Raw genomic sequence first — 5863 nt, forward strand, 5'->3', positions numbered from 1 at the left:
TAAGAGGAAAGTGCTGACTTACGTTGCTCTCGAATTAAGTTAGCTCACTTACAGAAGAACTGCCACACTTTGCAAAGTGTTTTAATATATTTGTTATCTTGTTAATCTATTGAAGACACTATTATTGATACCTGTACCCATGTTTCATTTTGCAGATCTGTCCACCACTTTTACCAAAGTGTTTTTGTGTTTACTGCTATGCCCTGTTCTTTCACTCGAATATAATGGACTCTTGCTAAGAGCTAAATGTTATGTTGTGAATGAAGATATTAGCTTTTATTTTCTACTTCTGTTTACTTTTGTTATAATTATCACAGTTTCTCTTATGCATATTTCTAAATGGGCTCTGTAGTAGCCTCTCAATATGGAACCATACAATTCGTGCATAGTTTGTACAAGAAAATGTGTGCAATAAAAATATTATTATTAATTATTTAATTATTAATTAATTAATTCATTCATCTATCACGACGTCATTTTGGCCTGCTGGTCTGTCTATGGCTTGGAGTAATATTCTAGTGGTCCCATGCCAACCAATTTTAACGCGACAGCGTTAAAGGGCTCATTTCACAAAAATTCCAGTGTCGGTGTCGGCGTCGCTGGTTGTGAGCGAAAAATCAGCGTTGTCTATGATCAAAAAAAAAAAAAAGAACGCCAGGCCTGCGCGGAAAGCGCAGCATAGTCAGAGTGAAAGCTCGAAAAGCGGCATTTCTAGAGCCCGTTACAAACTCTCTTATGGCTACTAATACAAGTACACTAGCAACGTACCCACTACACCACCAATCATAATTTTTAAATGCGAATGCATTTCTTAGTCGGGCTATGTGAGGCATCCCGCGTTGTCCGCGCGCCGGCAGGTGTTATCTCCGCTCTCACTCCCTCTCCCATAGCAACAGCTGCGGGCGCGCGCGCTTATCCTCGCCCCTAGCAACCGCAGCATGTGGTGCGAGAGAGTGTAGGAGAGGGTAGGTGCAGTGCTTCGCCCAACACCCTCTATTCGCCGCTCCTTCTCTCGCCGTTCGCTCTCTCTCTCCTCCGTGCGCCCCACTCTCCCGTCCGCTCGCGCCTCACTCTCGACCGTTCGCTGGCTGGGCGCCTCTCAAGAACATCCGGAAATGTGTGCTCGAGACGCCGCTGTGAAACGCCAACGACGACCACAAGGCTGAGATTATGGCCATCAGGTACAATGACAACACAAACAGGTGCTGATGAATGTGTAAATGAATGGTTACGGTACAAATCCTCGTCTCGTCATTAATTTACGCCATTAAAATTACTACGCCGTGTACTCTCGGTGCAAGAAATGCATTCGCATTTCCTCACGATTCCCTTCGGGGAGGTGGGGGCATTTTTTGTGAAGTTGGCAAGCACCCATCACGAAATTACTCGTCATTCTGCGAAGCGAGGTGCCATCTGTAAGGCATTATGAGCCGTTTCTTGATGCGACGGCTGATGACGATGAAGAATTATGACTGAGCCTTTTGTAGTAGGTTGGAAGCTTTAAAGGACCAACTAGTTACCTAATTCCCATTGTGTGACGCCCGGTCGTTATGTCACTCCCCCACCACGCTTTATAACATACGCTAACGTGAGAAAGAGAGAGAGAGAGAGAGAGGGATTTAACTTTGTTGAGACCTTGAGGAAATGGATCATGGGAGCCTTATGGGCTTCCTTGGCAACCAATAGAAGTGCACTTGCGAGAAACCCACTACGCTATAAATCATCATAATTTTTGTGAAGTAGAGAAGCAGCCACTATGCAATTTTTTTTTCATTCTGCGGAGAACCACGGCACCTGCTAAACACCTGTAAGGCATTATGTGCACTTTGTTGATGCTGTGGCTGATGACGATGAAGAATTATGGCATAGCCCTCTGTAATGGGTTAGAAGCATTCAACAACCCACTCGTTGCGCAATTGGTGGTGCGCAGCTGTGGCGATTACTATGGCAACGGCGTGGCGAGGTTTTCTCCAGACGACATCCGTTTTCATGATTTGACTATGTTACGAATAATTCCGTATGGTAATATAGGGGTACCTCGTCATCTGTTTCCTGATCGTCAAGCTTGCATTTGCGTTATTCTGAGATGGTCTCAAATAAACAGCAAAAATGTTCTGGTTTTCAGAGCGTAGCGTAGCTAACCAAAAAAAAAAAAAAAGAAATGTTCTTGCCTAAGGCGTCTTGAGTATTCGCTTGAGGTCCTCCTGAGTGGACAGTCTGTTCAAGACTGAGTTATGACCTGCTGCAGGCCTCCTTATATATCCCTCGTGGTGGCCTTGTAACCATTTTCAAGCTAGTTTAAAAACCACTCAAGAACTCGCTACGCTTGCTCGACAACTTGTTAGTTATTCCGCAACGTATATGACTTTTGCATTTGTTTTCTTGCATTTCGCTCGGCAGAATATAAATGTAGTTTTTAAGAGCGGAACTGTTTAGCCCTTTGAGACCATAGGTCGGCAAAAAATGACGAGCTCACTCAGACTCACTCAAGTAATGTATTTTGCGCTCAAGGCTCACTCGGACTCAGACTCACCAAAATTTTCCTCAACCGGACTCACTCGGACTCAGACTCACCAAACTTTTTCTCAACCGGACTCATTCCGACTCAAACTCATCAAAATATTACTCAGCTGGACTCACTCAGTCTCAGACTCAGACTCACGGCTGGATCTGAGTCTGAGTGAGTCGATTCATGAGTGCGTTAGCGTAAAATTAGCTTTTTCGATCGTGGTGCCTACGCTTTTTAACGCCGATTTCTCATATAAGCGTAACTCTACGATATGCCTTTTGATCTTTTGATCATTTTATGAAATACGCGACTCACACGAGATACTTCTATCAAGAACTTCCCGTGAGAGAATTTGCAGGGGGAGATCACGACACCTCCCCCCACCCCCTCCACCATAGCTCACGCATTTGATCAATAAATATGGACGCTAGTTCGTTGAGATATGTGTGAATAGACTTGAGTATAAACGTAAGCCGATGTAAGGCTGATAGTAATGCTCAAGATGAGTAGATAGGACGATAGGTCGGCAATAAAAGGTGGAGCTCACTCAGACTCACTCAACAAATATATTTTGCGCTTGGGGCTCACATGGACTCATACACACCAAAGTTTTACTCTACCGGACTCACTCGGACTCAGACTTGCCAAAATCTTTCCCAACGGGACTCACTCGGGCTCAGACTCATTAAAATTTTCCTCAGCCGCACTCACTCGGACTCAGACTCAAGGCTCGATCTGAGTCTGAGTGAGTCTGAGTGAGTCGACTCACGAGTGAGTTTGCCGACGTATGTTTGAGACACTATGTACACAATTGTGTACACCACTTGTTTTTGTTATTTTTATTGACTAAGGGCTAAGAAAGAGCAAGATGCGTTGAACTTTGGATGAATTGAACCTCCTGCATAATTAATTTGTCTTCATTTAACTTCATTTTGCCGCGTATTGCTGCAAATGATCCCTTTGCTGAAGGTACTACTATGCTCGACGAGTCGTTTGACGTGCCGCTTCCCGCGAGCCACGACAAAAGTACAATTTTTCTTTGCTCAACATGGACATAACCTGAAAAAAAATTTTGCACCATATTTCTAGCCAGAGATTTCGTTCTATTTATGCAAAAACAGAGCATAAATCACTTCAGAATAAAGATATATTTAATTACAATTTAATTAGAGGCAATTACTATGACACACATAAAGTAACGTATTATGGCATTGTTTTTGTTGCAGTAGAAAATCGGGTGCCTTGAAACAGCGTTGTATCGGTTTGACGTATTTACAGACAGTTGTTCATAGGTGGCGTCCGAAATGGTTAGGCCGCGATTGAAATAAGTAAGAGACGGTTAGAGTATTGGTGGCAGAAAATTAGAGAAGGGACAAAAATAAATATTGGAAAAAAATAAGGGCATTCTGCCGTAAAGGACAGAGAACTGGGCTGAAAACTTGTTTTTTTTTTTCTGGAGTAAGATAGTTTTAATTGAAGCAGAGACACTAGGCCAACACTAAGAAAAAGAAGAGTAAAGGTTTTTTTTTTTTTTTGAGCCTGGTGGCACACTTGTTACCGCCCCGTTATAAGGGGGACGCTCGTAGCATCCATCCATCCATCCATCCATCCATTAATCTGGCCTTAATTTGTCCAACGCGAAGAAGAAAAAAAAAATCCGCGCCGCGATGACGTCCCCACGCGTCGCCTAGCAACCGGTTGCACAGCTGTGCGCCTGCTTCGCTAGCCAATACACTGCTCCGCCACCAGCCCGCCTTCCTGGGCACTGCACGGAACCACTCGGTCGCACCAGCGTGACGTCATTGCCAACAGCGCAGGCGCTCCTTCGTTCTGTATGAATACTAGTTTAGACGACAGTGTCGCCAGAGGAGATGGGATCACCGACAGCCGAAGGGAACAACTCGTCCGCGCTACGGTCTACGTGGAAGCACCTTCAACCCAGTGAATAACTAAGTGTTCTCAAATACTATCGAGTGTTTCTATTCGAGAGCGATAGATTGATTGTTTACCATTGCTGTTAACCCCATCTTAGTTGTATTGCGATTGAACTAGCCAAGTGTGCATGTTTGTGTGATGTCTCTACTGCCTTGATTGCGGATATACTGTTTTTGTGTTATCAGCTCTTGGCCCTAATTTGGTCTTTGGACCACAACCGGCGTACGCTGGCGCCCTAAAACAACCTACCCTTAAATTCACCGTGCTTTCGAGGTGCGTTTCAGGGGGCCGATACGTCAGCCCTCGGAATCTGCGCGGCGATTCCCGTCCCCCCCCCCCCCACCCCATTTACGGGGTTTTGACAGATTCCAGCTCGTCATGAACATCGTGCACAGCGCCCCGGAAAGGCGTTGGTCCTGGGTTTGATCCCCGGACTAGGGCTGCTATGCAGGATGGCCCGAGTTCGGCGAAATTCGGAATCTTTCCGACCTCTTGCACAGAAAGGGCAAATCGTACCCTCAGCACTCGCTGCGTTCCGTTTGTTACCATGAAACGCGGCGTCACGTCAAATGCGGTCGTTAAAGTTGGGTAGTGTTTTCAAACCAGCGGCATATTCTTTCATTTGTTTTCGTTGCAATGAGTGCAGAAGCGCACCCATGCCAAAAAAGGGTCCGAAATTTTTACTAATGATATTTTAGAGGTACGGGCCGTTTAAATTGATTTTCAAGCGTTTAATGCCTGCATTAAATATTCTTTAGAATAATTAGTTCCTTGGCCTCCGAGATTAGCTCCGGCTGAGAGCCTTTTAACAACGCGCGGCCGGATCTAATCACCGAGGCCACGTGAATTCCACCCGAGATCTTTGAGTGGCACCCTCTCGCGTGTGACGTAAGATGGAGGACTGGGGCGTCGCTCTTCGCATGCGCGTTCGCTACGCGAAGGCTGCTCGATGCTGCCGGCCAGTCTGTCCTGCTCGAGTTATTGAAACATTAAACGGGCAAGTTCACAGAACTGGTTGTTCTGACTTGTACTGACTGTTCAAGCAGAATGCCCCGCGAATTGACGGGAGTTGCCGTCAGGACCACCTTCAGTGTCGATTGTTCCTGGTGTCGTCTGCTAGCCATCAGCGTGTACATCTGCATGTATGGAGAGGATTTCTTTTCCTGATTGTTCTATGGCCATGGCGCGCTCAAAATGACTTTACGGCCCGTTTTCCATCACTGACTTCAGCGTTTGGGCTTCGGCTTTCATGTCCGCGTTATACAGTCGAACGCCTGAATAACGAAATCGCCGGGGGAGCGTTTCTTGTTCTTTCTTTTGAGAATTTCGTTGTCGCGAAAATAAAAAAGTATGCACACCAATCACTTGGCACAACCAAAATTTATTAAAAGAAATCGCTGATGTTGCTCTGTTTCGCGT

The sequence above is a fragment of the Rhipicephalus sanguineus genome, chromosome 10, assembly GCF_013339695.2.
Source record: "Rhipicephalus sanguineus isolate Rsan-2018 chromosome 10, BIME_Rsan_1.4, whole genome shotgun sequence".
NCBI lineage: Eukaryota > Metazoa > Arthropoda > Arachnida > Ixodida > Ixodidae > Rhipicephalus > Rhipicephalus sanguineus.